Source organism: Chionomys nivalis, chromosome 2, assembly GCF_950005125.1.
Source record: "Chionomys nivalis chromosome 2, mChiNiv1.1, whole genome shotgun sequence".
In the NCBI taxonomy this organism is placed as follows: domain Eukaryota; kingdom Metazoa; phylum Chordata; class Mammalia; order Rodentia; family Cricetidae; genus Chionomys; species Chionomys nivalis.
The window spans coordinates 67579184-67595872 of NC_080087.1; the positions used below are offsets into that span (position 1 = coordinate 67579184).

A 16689-nucleotide genomic window follows, 5' to 3' on the forward strand; every position below is an offset into this window, starting at 1 on the left:
CATAACATGGACTTTAGACATCAGATGCAAAGCCTCTGAGAAGAGTGTTAAAGATCACAATGTGTGAGAAAATGCTTTCAAATAAGAAATCAGGAATGTACAAGTATCTATCTTTGTCCAAAGATTTAAAAGCACTTGGGAATACATGGATACCCATATGCTAAGCAGATATGAAAGGCATTTCACAATTACACTGCCCAGACATACAGATGGACAAATATTATTTTCCTCTTTTTGCTCCCAATAATTCCACTTTTTTTGGGGTCATTTTCATCTTATCCAAGAGATTTTGGAGAAGAAAGCAAAATGAAGACTAAGAGGGAGTCTTGTTAGCAGTTTGCCCCTTCTCACTTTCATTGTAGTAGTGCATTGGCCTGTGGAAAAAGCATTTAAACAGTATTTTGAATATATAGTAAGTTACTTTCTATGTTGTATGAAGTGTCATCATGAATATTTCATTAGGGCTAGACGATGAGTATCAGAACAATGGTATGGATTTTCTGCCCTGTTGTCACAGCCTGCACATCAATAGGCAACTCCAATTCTTTTAGAGACTGGAAGCTGACAAGAAAGGACTCTCTACAGTGTTCCATCATATGTAGCCATCTGCTTCTCAGTTTCTATAGCACTGTTGCAGGACAGGACTTATTAAATGAAACCCCATTTTATTTCAATTAGTATCATCCTAAGTGGTCCCAAGCAAATGGCCATAGAGTAAAATCAACTGATGGACATTCATCAATGTGTAGGTTCTAAAGCATGTGCGAGGGCAACCAATACTTGTGACACCTAGCTGTGAACAGTTTTCACATAGACATACAGTTACTCTCTTGAATGATCTTTATGTGGTCCCATTATCCTCAAACTGCATCAAGACTGGAAGTAAGAGACCTGTCCATTGTGAATATCATATGTGTTCATATTTCTCCATTCCTCATTTACATACATGTAAAATCACTGACATTTAATTTCAAAGTCCACTTGTTCATTCTAGTTTCGTTCAAAAAGGAATTATGAACTATGAATGATATGCTGGAATTCTTTTAAAAGTGCAATTGTCACTTCCCTTGTCACTTACTTGAGTGACAGCCCTGGTGTGTAATAATTAGAAAAACATTAGAATGGGAATAGAGCAGCTACATACTAGCTCCTCTTTGCCATTATTTTAAAAACAAATGTCTTCTCTCTTTGTATCTAAATTGTTTATTTTCTGACTTGTATTTCACTTAAACCTCTTATATTTTCTTTCAGTAAATTTGATAAGTAAATACATAAAGACATCAGAGTAGTACAATATCTAAGTAGGAAACAGATTTATACTCTGAGTGAATAAATTAGAATGAAGAAGCATGATTGATGTTTATTGGTCAGATGATATGAAATGACTAAGAAAAGACAGAAGTTACTGCTCTTCCCAAAAACATAAACACAAATTGGTATTATTGCTTCCCAACTTGCTTGTTACCTATTTTTATTACAAAAAAACCTCATGAACATTTTCCTCACATTTTATACTTTATTGTTTTCTATTTTACAAAGATGTTAGACTGGCATATACAAATTTATGTAGGATGCTATTGTTGTGTTAGTATAACTGGAAAGGTAGTCAAAACGATTTTCTAGCATAAAAATGGATTGGTGAGATATTCCCAGTGTGAATATATGACATTTTCTGTAAATATAAAGTGGGTGAAGAGTACATAGAAGGTAGTACAAGGCCTTAATCTCTGCACTAAGAACCCGGGTCGTGTGTATCTATGTACATTTGATGCCAGTCTAATCTCTAGAAAATTATTGTCCAAAACCTTGGAATCAATTCTCTATTTATGACCTACATAAGCATTAATACTGTCCACATACATTGGTTGACACATATATACAGCTTTATAAAATACATCTCTGATATTTTAATTCATTTAAATATAGATCTTTAAAAAGGTTTTACACCTCCATTAGATAAACCAGAAAGAAAAAACAAGAACACAGAGATCAAAGTTGTATGTTAACTATAATGCCCACTGATTATAAAGAATTGAAACCACAAGAACCAAACATTGTCCAGACTATTGGGCATTCACCGGGCATTATTTGAGAGTCTTATCCAATTCAGTTAATTTAAAAAAAAATATGATAAACTCATAGGCTCACATGTCACATAAATTTTTCACACACATTGCTCAGCAATTTCAACGTGAGTACATGAATAGGTTTATTGTTTGGTTAAAGCCTCTGCCATTGTCTTTATCTTTAAAGTAAGCACTCAAACTAGAAATTGAAAACACACTCTTTGAAAGGTGCTGATGGCTCATCTTATTTATGGAAGATGCACTCTAATGAATTTTTGAAGCTTTTTCAAGCTTCCAGATACTTATATTATTCTAATCTCAAAGCATAGGTCATTTGTATCAGTATTGGCAGTGGTTGGGAATACTTACAGCTCAGAATAGTACATCCATTGACTACATAGAATCATCTGTAGATCTCTGTAAGTATTAATTCCCATACCCCTTTACAGAACAACTACACATCCAGTCTGCATTGGCCTTAGCTTTTTCCATGGTTGAAGTCAACAGAAACCTTGATCTTTTACCAAATTCATCATTCGTATTTGAATGCCCAGAAGGTGGTTGTGCAACTGGGACAAAATTGTATAGTCACTTACAATTTTCTGAAGAATTTCGTGATTCTCCCTTTAATTATATCTGTGATGAACAGACTATGTGTATAGTGGTGCTTACAGGACCAAATTTAGCAACATCTGTGATGGCTGGGACTATGCTCAACCTCTTCACACCTCAACAGGTGAGGTTTTATTTTGTGAGTTTGCAAGAAATTCTGATACTGCTGTTATAAGTCGTAGATGCTAAAAAGATTGTGAGGAGTATACTACCTTCAAATTTGTGTTAAACAGTGTAGTTCATGGCTACTATTCAGTCTTGTTAGAGCTTCATTTTCTTTTTGTGAAACTGACATGAGGGATGAACTAACAGATAACAAGTTTTTAAGAAACTCTTGGCTGAAAGTGTGTTTACAAGTTCTTATGACTCTGTGCTACCTCATGCTGCTCCCTGTGTTGTAGATCTTTCAGATTACCTATGGACCTTTCCATCCCATCCTGAGCAATCATGAACAATTTCCCTCTCTGCATCAGATGGCTGCCAAGGACACATCTTTAGCCCTGGCCATGAAATCTTTGATGTTTTACTTCAACTGGAACTGGATTGGACTGGCCATTTCAGACAATTGAGAGGAGAGATGGAAAAAAATACAGTCTGCTTTGCCTTTGTGAGTATGATCCCAGTCAAGATGCATTTATTCTTGACACAAGCTGAAGTTTATTATAACCAAATCATGACATCATCCACAAATGGAATTGTCATTTATGGTGACCCAGAGAGTTCTCTAGCTTTAGAAGGTGGCAATCTCTAGGTTTACAGAGAATATGGGTCACCACCTCACAGTGGGATGGCACTACAACTAAGAATGACTTCCCACTTAATTCATTCAATGGAAAAATAACTTTTGCACACCACCATTCTGAGATTTCTAATTTTAAAACTTTTGTCCAGACATTGAACCCTCTCAAATACACTGGTGAATTCCTGGCCAGGCTGGAGTGAATGAACTTGAACCGAAATGTCTCAGCTTCTATGTGTAAGACCCTGAAGAATTGCTTATCCAATGCCTCATTGCAATGGCTCAAGGCACAGACTTTTGATATGGCCTTTAGTGATGAGAGTTATGACATATACAATGCAGTGTATACTGTGTCCCATGCCCTTCATGAAACGCTTCTTCAGCATGTATATAATCAACCAATGGATAATGGAAAAGGATGTTATACTGTTGAAGGAGCTGTGGGCTGCGTTCCTGCCACCCAGCTCCTGGCCGCCTGGCTAGCTTATGCCCCAAAATAACAACACACAAACTGTATTCTTTTAAACACTGCCTGGCCCATTATATCTAGCCTTTTCTAGGCTAATTCTCATGAATTAATTTAGCCCATTTCTAATAATCTGCATAGCACCACTAGGTGCGCTTACCGGGAAAGATTTAGCATGTCTGACCTGGCGGCTGGCTGCATTGCATCTGGCTCTGAGAGGAGCTACCCTGCATCTGAGCTCACTTTCTCTTCCTCCAAGCATTCTGTTCTGTTTACTCCACCCACCTATGTTCCAACCTACCAGAGCCAAGCAGTTTCTTTCTTAATTAACCAATGACCTTCCTCCATCATTATGCTCACTGCTTGAAGGTAGTGTTTCCTCTTTTTTTTTTTTTTTTTTTGGTTTTTCGAGACAGGGTTTCTCTGTGGTTTTGGAGCCTGTCCTGGAACTAGCTCTGTAGATCAGGCTGGTCTCGAACTCACAGAGATCCGCCTGCCTCTGCCTCCCGAGTGCTGGGATTAAAGGCGTGCACCACCATCACCCGGCTGTGTTTCCTCTTTTGAATGAAATTTGATGTCATCAAGATCAAAGTCTTTAAGTGTCTCTCAAATGTCCCAATTTAATGGATTGTGGAGTATTTCATAAAATAGTAAGATTTCTGGAAATTTTTCCCAGTAGTTATATAAATCTTGAAGTTGTATAAATCTTAATGCAAAAGCAATGGTGTGGATGGCACAATTTGAAAAAGAATCATACTAATTTTGTTACAGAGTACATGACTATCACCACACCTATTCTAATACTGTAGGCCAAGTCCTTCCTCCTTAATCCTCTTCCTAAAGAGAAGATGAATCCTTGTATATTTATTGTCAAATGTGTGATTATCAGTTTATGAGATGATTTCTCACACTGTTGTAAAAAGATTCTACTCACACTGTAGGCTCTTATAACCTCATTTCTCATCCTGAGTGAAAGTAATTACACAGTAAACAGTGTCATTATTCAGTTAAGGACATGCATTTGTGTTCATATGTGTGAATGCATGGTTCTTCCGGTGTATTGTTGAATGTTTGTGTGGCTGGGCATCTCTATTCATATCTGTATTGCTGTGTATATATGTGTTTCTGTATATCTGCATATCTATATGTATGCAGAACTAAACATAAATTTGTCTTCTACCAATGTCTTTCTGAATAGGAGTTTGTTTCTGTGAAAAACTTTCTGTGTATTTTTTCAGTGCATGTGTTTATATGTGTTGATCTGCATGTTGTATATTACTTGCACATATGTATATCTTTGTTTTTCTGTGTCTGTCTGTCTGTCTGCCTCTCTCAATCTGTCTTTGTATGTGAACACAAATCCCTCTATGCCAATACCTCTCTGTGTAGGTGTTTTTATCTGTGAATGTCTCCCTGTCTGTAATTGTAAATTAAAGTGTGCATGTATTTTTGGGCCTTGTATGTATTTTGCAGGTTTCTGTTTTTGTGTGTCTGTTTTGGTGCATATTTCTCCTTGTGTGTAGCTTTGTTTTGGGGTGTGAGTGTTGGCATCTATGTGTATGTCTGTATAAAATGTATGTAGCTGCATTATGTATGTCTGTATGGATTTGACTTTCTCTTTCTCTCACTGTGTCTGTTTTTCATATCTGTGCTTGATATCTGCATATATGTCTGTGTTGCTGTTTAGGGTTTTTTTTTAAAGAACTTAAATTCTAGGAAAATCATGATAATTTTATTAGTCCACTTAATCTATTGTTATATCTCCCCTGGACACCTTCAATAATACTGCCTTTAAAATGAAATAAAATGCATTTTGTGGATTCAACAAAGGACATACACATTATGGAATGGTGTGTCACTTTCAGCTGCACTCCTTTCTGAGGAAAACACATTTCACTAATCCAGTTGGAGATAGAGTGTTTATGAAACAGAAAGAAAAACTTCAGGAAGAGTATGACATTTCCCAGATTTGGAATTCCCCATATGGTCTTGGACTTAAGGTGAAAATAGGAGAGTTTAGCTCATATTTTCCATATGGTCAACAGCTGCATATATATGAAGACATGATAGAGCATGCAACAGGAAGTAGACAGGTGGGTCTGACTTAACTGCATTATTTTGCATCACACAGCAGTAACAGGGACAATGGGATCGATTTGTGATGTCCTGTAAATTACTGCAAATAAATAGTCACATTACAGAATATTTTCTGGCTTTCTATTTTATGTTTTTACATTTCCATTTTCAATGTGACAGTTCATTCGTACTTTGAGGATTTTACATATGCATACAGTGAATTTTTTCATTTCCGAATATCTTTCTGATTTTTAATATACAATGTATAATGAGTGTCACCATTGTTCTATATTGTGTCTAGTAAAGAGAGCCACTTTTTCTTCATACAGTTATGATGACTACACAGTGATTGTCATCCTTTCTGCGGAATTTGACACAGGTGTTGAAAGACTGAAGGTAACTCTAAGGGAAGAGAAAAGTATCACATACAAATCACTAATATTTATTAGATAATTTTTATTAAGCCTTTTTTTACCAACAGTTCCTAAACTGCCAACATATTGAACCATATATTAAGGTAATATTTTCATAACTCTATGAATTATAACTTTATTCATTTTTCTTTCTTTTTGGTTTTAAGTAGATATGGATATTTTGTATATATGTCTATGTAAGACTGATATGTATGATGTCAATGGATACATATCTGTTAAAGAAATTGCTACCTAGAGAAACTTTGCTGGGTCCTGTATATTCATTCATATTTTACTCAAACCAAAGAGTGTTTGTCTAGTTACCTTATCTGTGTGGGGAGAAAATATTGGTAGTAAAAGAAATGGCTTTTGGATGTTTATAAATGATGAATTCCATTATTGGTCTAAAGTATGCTATAAGTGTGAATTCTGATGTGGATGGTTTTAAGATATCCAATTCATACTACTCCAGTATTATGTGGCTTGAAATTTGAAGTAGTTAATTTCAGTAAAGTTGTCAAGCTAGATTTGAAGTTGTATCAGATAGCCCAGATAGTATAAAATCTACAAAATAATATTCAATCTCAGAGTGATGAGCAGAGTTACTATCAGGGAATAAAACATATGGACTGAAATTATAGTCAATGACTGACATATACATCCAGGGAAGAACAATGATTTTACAAGTATAATCTTTCCAAGACAAACTGAGCATGGAAAAATACCCACTGAAAGAATACAGATTACCTGGGGACATTTCTGTGAATACTTGGGGACCCTTTAGAGCCAAGCCTCTTGCCAACCCCAAAATGGCTCCTTAATTAAGATATCTTCTTCCCTGCTATGATATCCATCCTTCCTCCATCTCAACCATCCCACTCCCCCAAGCTCTCCCCACCCTCCCCTTCTCCCTTCTCTCTCCCCCTCTCCCTTTCCCTCCATCCCAACCCGACCCTCATGTTCCCAACTTTGGCCTGGCAATCTTGTCTGCTTCCAACTTCCAGGAGGATCAATATATGTTTTTCTTTGGGTTCACCTTATTACTTAGGTTCTCTAGGATTGCAAACTACAGGCTCAATGTCCTTTGTTTATAGCTAAAATCCACTAATGAGTGAGTACATATCATATTAATATTTTTGTGTCTGGGTTATCTCACTGAGGATAGTGTTTTCTACTTCCATCCATGTGCATGCAAAATTCAGGATGTCTTTTTTTTTTTTTTTTGTCTGCTGAGTAGTACTCTAATGTGTAGATGTGCCACACTGTCTTTATCCATTCTTCCATTGAGGGGCATCTAGGTCGTTTTCAGATTCTGGCTATTACAAATAATGCTGTGATGAACATAGCTGAACAAATGCTTTTGTAGTATCATTGGGCATCTCTTGGGTATATTCCCAAGAGTGGTATTGCTGGATCCTGGGGTAGGTTGATCCCGAATTTCCTGAGAAACCACCACACTGATCCAACATGGTTGCACAAGTTTGCACTGGGTTAGTGTTCCCCTTACTCCACATCCTCTCCAGCATAGGCTATCATTGGTGTTTTTGATTTTAGCCATTCTGACAGGTGTAAGAACCATCAAAGTTGTTTTGATTTGCATTTACTTGATAGCTAAGAAGTTGAACATGTCCTTAAGTGTCTTTTGGCCATTTAAAATTCTTCTGTTGAGAATTCTCAGTTCAGTTCAGTAGCCCATTTTTTTTGTCAGGGTTCATAATAATCTGTTTACTGTTTTTTATGATTTTTTTTTACTTTATAAACAATACCATTTAAAATTTCCATTTCCTCCCCTCCTCCCACTTCCCTACTGCTCCCCCACAACCCTCCCTTCCTCTCCCTCCAGTCCTAAGAGAGGGCAGGAAAATTTTAGCCAATTTTAATGTCAGGGTGCCAGAACTGGCCTTGTCCCATAATCAGACTGATGACTATCTTGAATATCACCATAGAGCCTTTGTTCGGTGACTAATGGAGATAGAGACAGAGACCCACATCGGAGCACTGGACTGAGCTCCTAAGGCCCAGTTAAAGAACAGAAGGAGGGCCGGGCGGTGGTGGCGCACGCCTTTAATCCCAGCACTCAACTCGGGAGGCAGAGGCAGGCGGATCTCTGTGAGTTCGAGACCAGCCTGGTCTACAGAGCTAGTTCCAGGACAGGCTCCAAAACCACAGAGAAACCTTGTCTCGAAAAACCAAAAAAAAAAAAAAAAAAAAAAAAAAAAAGAACAGAAGGAGGGAGAATAATATGAATAAGGAAGTCAGGACCACAAGGGGTTCGTCCACCCACTGAGACAGTGTTCCTGATCTAATGGGAGCTCACCAAATCCAACTGGACTGGGACTGAACAAGCATGTGATCAAACAACCCTCTGAATGTGGCTGACAATTGGGGCTGACTGAGAGGCCAATGATAATGGCACTGGGATTTGTCTCTACTGCATGTATTGGCCTTTGGGGATCCTAGTCTATTTGTATGCATACCTTCCTAAGTCTGGATATAGGGGGGAGGGCCTTGGACTTCCCACAGGGCAGGGTACCCTGCTCTCTCTTAGGACTGGAGAGAGAAGGAGGGAGGGTTGTGGGGGAGCAGTAGGGAAGTGGGAGGAGGGGAGGAAATGGAAATTTTAAATGGTATTGTTTATAAAATAAAAAAATTCATAAAAAAACAAGTAAACAGAAGATTATGAACCCTGCAACCAGTGCTCATCTCCCATATAGGCGAATTTCAATGCAAAAAAAATGAACAAAATGTGAGTCTTCAAGCAAACACAACTACAAATATTACAGTCATAGGCTGAAATGAGAATATATTCAATGACATTGTTGAAGCATTCAAAAAATGATGATAACAAAATTCCAGGACATCAAACATTACACAAATCACTTCTAGCAGAAGGCAATGAAATCATAAAACCTTGCATACCATAACTGAGTGAGCATGTGACAGATACTTTCCAAATGGTACAAAATGATAAAAATAATCAAACTAAAATATGTAAAGTAAACAAAAAAGCAATCCAATAAATATCACAAAATTTTTTTCTCATAAGGGAAAACTTCAAGTTGAATACAGGATAGCAAGACTCAAAGACAAGCAGAAGAATTAGAAACTGAAACCATGACAGGTAAAAATAAGAACAATTGAAATATATATGAGACAAAAGGGATGTGATTAAATAATCAAAGTTACTAAAACTGGAAAGAAGAAGAAAGATTAATGAAGACATCAACAATATATTCAATAAAATTCAATAACAATTTCCCAAAGTGCAATGAGTTATGTGGTCATCTGGAGACAGGAGGAATTTAAATACTAAACTCATAATATCAGAGAATAAAAACCTTCCTATGATGTATTTTACTTAAAATTTGTATTATACTTGTGAAGAATGAAAATTGAAGGATGCAGGAGAGAAAACCTATTCATAGAAAGACCCCTTAAAAATAACAGAAGTTTTCTTTAAAAACCCTCCTAAAAGGGGAGAGTATCAATGATGCAATTCAAGGAGTTAGAGATATATTTGTAAAATCCTGTTACCCAACAAAGTACCCTTTAAAAACAAAAGAATCTATGAAGGTTCTTCATGGATATAAATTTGACTTCATCTAGAATTTATTAAACTAAAAAATGGAGAGCATACTTGTGAGTTATTTTTGTTTAATTTGAAGTAAGAAGATACACTTGAGACCCAGATCTTTGAGATAGAAAGATATGCCTTACATCACGTAGTGGTAATACATGTCTTTAATCCCAGAACTCAGGGGGCAGAGCAAGGTGGACCCTTGGGTTTGAAAGAAACTCTTCTATATAGCAAGTTCCAGGACAGCCAGGGGTAGAAAGAAAAATAAGTCTCTAAAATAAAACCAAAAAATGAAAGTGAGAAAGAAAGAAAGAAAGAGAAAGAAAGAAAGAAAGAAAGAAAGAAAGAAAGAAAGAAAGAAAGAAAGAAAAGGCAGTCATGCCTTAAATCACAACTTCTAATCTGGGAAAGAAGAATTGTGTATCAGAATCTTAAATTGGGAAGACAATCTTTAATCATTTAGTTCATTTTACCTGTAAAATTATTCTATAATCTGTGCTACACCCTGTGCTGGAAGCACAGTTAGATAATTTGATCTTGAAAATCCCCTACAGTATGTGCTATACACTCTGCTGGATACCTATACAAGAGCAAAGAGAAAGGAAACTTGTTTTCTGTCTGCTGTCTCTCACCTTGCTAGAAAGTCCATTCCTTCATTGGCATTATAATGAACCAACATGTTTGGGATTCAAGTGTTTACTGAAGATCAACTGAGACATTCAGCATCATAGACTGAGTAGTTTCTGTATTCTTCGAGTTCCCATTTTTATCTAGCAGTTATTGGATCAGATAGACAACAAACTAAATGGCTATATATATAAAACCATAACTAATAATGAAAGAGATGAATATTCATTGATGCATTTAATTTATAAAAAATTTTGACCACAATGGAAGACACTGGAAGAACTCCTACACACTGGAAACTAAGATAAATACATGGTCAGGCAAGACAATGAAAGCATTAGAAAACTAGACAGAAAAACAACCATTAGAAAAGTATTATATATAGCTATAACAAAATGAACGACAATTAGCCAATTATTCTCAAGGGCAAATATTTTCACATTATCCTATCATACAAACAACACAATTCTGGTTTGTAAAACAAACATTCATTTCTGCATCCAAAAACAAACTGCAGTTATAAACATGAAGAGATCCCTTCTGTAAACATGGAGAAAAGGAATGTTATGGAAATGAGACATAATAAAGAACATCAGACACTACAGATTTTCTTGGACTTGAATAAAATGTTTACAACTAAATACTGAGTAATATAAATAAACAACACAACAGAAAGACCTGTCTCTGTGACAAACATTACTTTATTCCAAGGTTACAATCTGAGACTCTGTTTCAAGAAAGCCACAAGAAAAAACGAAGATCATCTTGTGGAGAACATGAAAGAACCAATGCGTAGAAAACACTCTGTTTTTGACACATAACTCAGTTCTAAACGGAGGAAGTAGAGTGAGCACACAACAATCAGCAGTTTGTATAGATCCCAATTGAGAGCTTTTTGTTTATACAAAGCTCTTTTAAACTTTAAGAAGCACTTCAATGAAAATTTTACAAAATCAAACTTTTATTCAGATTCCCCAAATATTTGCAGGCTTTTAAAGCATTTAAACCTCGGGAAACACCATTCCTTACAGCTCAATGCATATCTATTAAGCTCACTCTGCCTATTTAGCTGCTTTTTTTTTCTCTTTACACTATGTCATGCTTTGCAGTGCTGTTTTTGGAGTTTTGTGTGCCATCTGAAATTTAAAGAGATATTCCCGTTTCAGATGTTCATTCATCTTAGCTTTCTTTGATGTTGCTGTGATTAAATACTAACCAAAATCATATTGAGTGGGGGAGGTGTTGATTGGGCTCTTGAACTACAGCAAAGAAATGACAAGGCAGGCAGGCATATGGAGACTGCAACTAAATTGTAGACCCCGGAGAAACATAGCTTACTGGCTGTCTCTGAATTCTCATACAGACCTACTAGGAACAGCACTGCCCAAAGAGGGCAGAACAGTCCTAAATCAATTACCCATTAATAAAATGCTTAAATAATTCGACAGCAGGCTAATTAAATGGAGAGAAATATTTTAGTTAAGGTCCCCTCTAACTTATTAATGGACTTTGTGTCACTGTGATGAAAATTAAGTAGAAAAACCACTTTGTAAGCTCCATAGTGAAAGAGCCCCGGTAGGGACCTTCCCTCAGGTGGAGACCCCGGACCCACAGACCAGGCCGAGACCACGAGTCGGATGCAAACTGCAAGAGGTTTATTAGGTAGGCACAGGTACCTGCGGGCGGCAAAGTCTTTTGGAGGACTTGTGCACCTGCAGACTGGGAGGAGGACTTTTTATAGGAAAGAGGGCAGCAAAAAGCAATTTACAGAAGCAGAAGCTTGGTTATCGGAATGAGGCGGGGGGCATGAATGGTTTTCCTCTCCCAGCATGGATGTCTGGCAGCAGACATCCTGCTCTTATCTTATAGATATCCTACTTTGCAGCCATCTTGCTTTGTAGATGTCCTGTCTTATAGATATCCTGTTTTCTTCTCACGAGAGCAGGCTAGCTGCTGATCTTGAGAATTTTTCAAGCAAACAGGACGTTCTCCCGGGGAGCCTGCTGGCTGTGGGTTCTGAGGAGGGGGTCTGTAGGGTCTTTCATTCCCCCCTTTTCTTTTATCATAGAGTTAAATCTTTTACTCTAAGCAGTTATGGAACCTCGGTTTCTTGTTGTTGTACCATATGATACTGATGGGTCAGTGCTAGGGCCTGAATAACTGACAGCCTGTCTTTCATAAACTGGACCAAGCAGTTTAAGATGCAGGGCCCAAACAGGAGTGTCAGAAGGAGGATAATCAATCAAGGGACCCATCAGAGGAGACAATAGAGTCGTAAACCAGGGAGACTTATTAAACCACCCTTCGAACCATCCCTGTTGTGATTCGAGCAGCTTTTGTGTCTGTCTTTACCTCTCTCTAAGCTTTGTCGTAGTGTGGTTCGCATAGAAACAACTTTTCTCTTTGAGTGCTGCGCATAACCCTCCCTCTTGTAAAAACAACATGTCTAGCCCCCTCCTGTTTTGTAGGGCTACCTCTGAGAGGGAGGTTAATGACTCTCCAAGTGCGCTAACTGATTCTTCCAGCGCCTTGATATCGGTATGCATGGCTGCCTGAAGTTGTCTAAATTGGCTGGTCTCCATAATCTAGGACTAAGGGTGGCGCCCTGGACATTGGTAGCGGTAGTGATCTCATAGCAGGGGCCACAAGCTTTTCCCCCACAAGTCCAGGGTCCCCTTCCTGAGTACCCAGGCATGGTTCCTCGTCTGAGCATGATTAGATCCCAGGTGGAGGAGGGTTTCCAGTAAGCCTCCCCCATCGTTTCACAACCCCATTGGGCACAGTAACCGTCCCCCGGCCCTCCACGTCCCTTTTGTGTGTTTTGTCTTGGACAAACATAGAAGTCTTTGTTCCTGGTCCCATGTCATCCCCCTCCATCTCCCGGGTGATGGCAGTCATATCCCGGGAATGTCGCCATCCCCAGTCTTAGTAGGGCCCATATAATGATCCAAGGGCCCCACGGGTAAGCCTTATCTTTAAGGGGTTTTGAGTGCGTTGGGCTCTCCATGCTGGGGTTGCGGCAGGCTCCATTTTGTCAGCTGTATGGGCGGCCTTAACGTGTGAGGCGTGGATCCAGGCTGCGATGCCATCAACCTTTAGTGCCATTGGGGGTCAGAAGGACAGTGTAAGGGCCTTTCCACCGAGGTTCCAAGTTTTAGGTCTGGTGTCTGCGGACCCAAACAGTATCTCCTATCTGGAAGGGATGCGGTTCCACCGGCTGGTTCAGTTGGTCGCGGTAAGCAGCAGCGAGTGGCTTCCAAACCTCTCTCTGTACAATCTGTAGACACCTGTAAATGAGCTTCCAGAGAAGGACTGTTAGCAAAATCGGCAATGTTTGAATCAAAGAAATTTATAAATGGGGGAGGAGCCCCATATAGGATTTCAAAAGGAGTCAGTCCATGAGGCCCCAGGGTGTTGTGGGCCCTGTACAGGGCCAGTGGTAAGAGGAGCACCCAGTCTCTAGTGCCAGTTGCAAGCGTTAATTTGGATAAGGTCTCCTTAATTGTTCTATTCATGCGTTCTACCTGTCCTGAACTTTGGGATCTACACGCACAATGTAATTTCCATTCGACCCCTAGGAGTTTGGCCACCTACTGACTTACCTGGGAGACGAAGGCGGGCCCATTATCAGTGCCAAGACTTGAGGCATTCCGTACCTGGGAAATATTTCTTCCAAGAGCTTTTTGGTCACCACCTTTGTGGTTTCGTTTTTGGTGGGAAAGGCTTCTACCCATCCTGAAAAAGTGTCTATGAACACCAAGAGGTATCTGTACCCCTAGAGACCTGGCTTAACCTCCATAAAGTCGATCTCCCAATGTACTCCGGGACGATGTCTCTGTGCCCAAACTCCAGGACCAAGCTTGGTTCTGCCTGCATTTACCTGAGCGCAGACTTGGCATTCATCAGTCACTTTTTGCAGGGCTCCGTCCCTGTTCAGGAGGTATTGGCCTGACTCCTGTCTGTCCAACAAGGTTTTCATCTTCTTTGGCCCCAAATGAGTCAATTTATGCAAGTAGTCTATTATTTTATAAGTATGTTTTGTTGGCATACCAATCTTTTCCTTGAAAACCCAATGTTGCTTTTCGGGGTCATATGTGGCCCCCATTTTCTTTAGAAGATCAATGGCCTCTTTACTATAGGGTAGCGAACTGGAGGCTTGGGCCTCTTCCGGGTTCGTCAAGGGGAGAGCTTGGGAGGTCATGGTTGATTTTATAGCAATCTCTCGGGCAGTGTGATCTGCCAGTCTATTTCCCTTTGCCTCAGGGCTATGGACTTTTTGATGCCCAGGACAGTGCATAATACTTAATTTTTGGGGCAAAAATAAGGCTTTCAGGAGTGCCAGTATCTCAAGTTTGTTTTTAATTTCCTTTCCTTCTGAGGTCAGCAGCCCTCGTCTTCAATAAATTTCCCCATGTATGTGAGTCGTGGCGAATGCATATCGGCTATCCGTATAAACATTCAGTCTCTTACCTTCTGCCATCCGGAGTACCTAGGTCAGAGTGATGAGTTCAGCCCTCTGGGCGGAGGTGCCTGCTGGTAGGGCTTCTGCCCAAACTACCTCAGTCTCTGTTGTCATTGCTGCCCCCGCCTTTCATTTCCCATTTGCCAGGAAACTGCTGCCATCTGTATACCAAGTATAGTCAGCATCTCGGAGGGGTTGATTCGTCAGGTCCGGTCTGGTCCTATGTGTTTCTGCGAGGATCTGGAGGCAGTCGTGGTGTTCCGGGTCCTCCGGCAGGGGGAGCAAGGTCGCGGGATTAAGAGCGACCACAGGTCCGAATTGCACCCGGTCCGCATTCAGGAGCAGGGCTTGGTAGTAAGTCATGCAGGCATTGGAGAGCCAGCGGTCTGGAGGCTGCTTGACCAAGGCTTCCACCGCATGGGGTGCCAGGATAGTCAGTGGCTGGCCCAGGGTTAGTTTACCCGCGTCTTTAGTGAGGACTGCAATAGCTGCTACCATTCGCAGACAGGGCGGCCACCCTGAAGAAACTGGGTCGAGTTTCTTTGAGAGATAGGCTACAGGACGCCTCCAAGGGCCCAGTTTTGGAGTTAGGACCCCTTTGGCGTAACCCTGTCTCTCATCCAGGAACAAGTCAAAGGGTTTGGTAATGTCAGGGAGGCCTAAAGCAGGGGAGGCTGGTAAGGCTTTCTTAATGTTTTTGAAAACCCTCTGCTGTTCCTCTCCCCAATCAAACATTGTCCCCTGTTTAGTTAGAGGATACAAGGGTGCAGCCATTTCGGCAAACCCTGGGATCCAGAGGCGGCAGAATCCCGCTGTTCCCAGAAACTCTTGCAGCTGGCGGGGGTTCCGGGGGGCAGGGATGTTAGTGATAGTCTGTTTGTGCACCTCGGTCAGCCATCTCTGTCCATCTTTTAATTGATAACCTAGGTAAATGACTTGCTTCTGGCACATCTGAGCCTTCCTGGCTGATGCCCGATATCCTAATTGTCCCAATGTCTGTAGGAGGGACTTTGTGCCCTCCTGACATTCTTTCTCCGAAGCGGCCGCCAGAAGGAGGTCATCAACATATGTGGGATGGTGGCAGAGTGCTCAATAAGTTATAGGAGTTGGGGACCGTGGGGTGCATGTCCTCCACCCTTTTGTAATTTCCTTCAAATCCTGCACTGGCCGGTAGTTCCCAGTCCCTGGTTTCTTTACTGGTAAAAGGGGGGGTATTCCATGGTGACCGGCAGGGGATGAGGATGCCCTGGTCCAAGAGCCTCTTTTTTTTGCAATAAGCACATTGGTCCCTGTCCATTTTGGCCCCCTTCCTTTCTCCCAGCCTACCTCCCTTTCTTTCTTGTCCTTGAACTACAGTGGCCAGCAGCCTGCTTAATTCTTTATTCTGTTTCATGTCTCTTTCCTCATTTATTGGTTGCTCCTCTGAATATACTTGTAAATTCTCCTTTCCTTCTCTCTTTCTTTGCCTCCTTCAGCAGATCCTGTATTGTATATCCCTGCAGACCTTCCATCCTCTGTAATTTACTTCTGATATCCGGACTGGACTGCCAAATAAAGGACATTGAAATGCTAGTGGCCTGCCCCGGTTCCCCCGGGTCATAGGGAGTATACATCCTATAAGCATCCTTGAGCCTCTCTAAGAAGGCTGCGG

The 16689-nt window shown here is 40.1% G+C and overlaps 1 pseudogene; it reads left to right on the plus strand.

Moving 5' to 3' along the window:
- The first annotated feature begins 446 nt into the window (after window positions 1-446).
- The window catches only part of LOC130867973 (vomeronasal type-2 receptor 116-like), a 38006-nt pseudogene continuing 21763 nt past the window's right edge, over window positions 447-16689 (plus strand).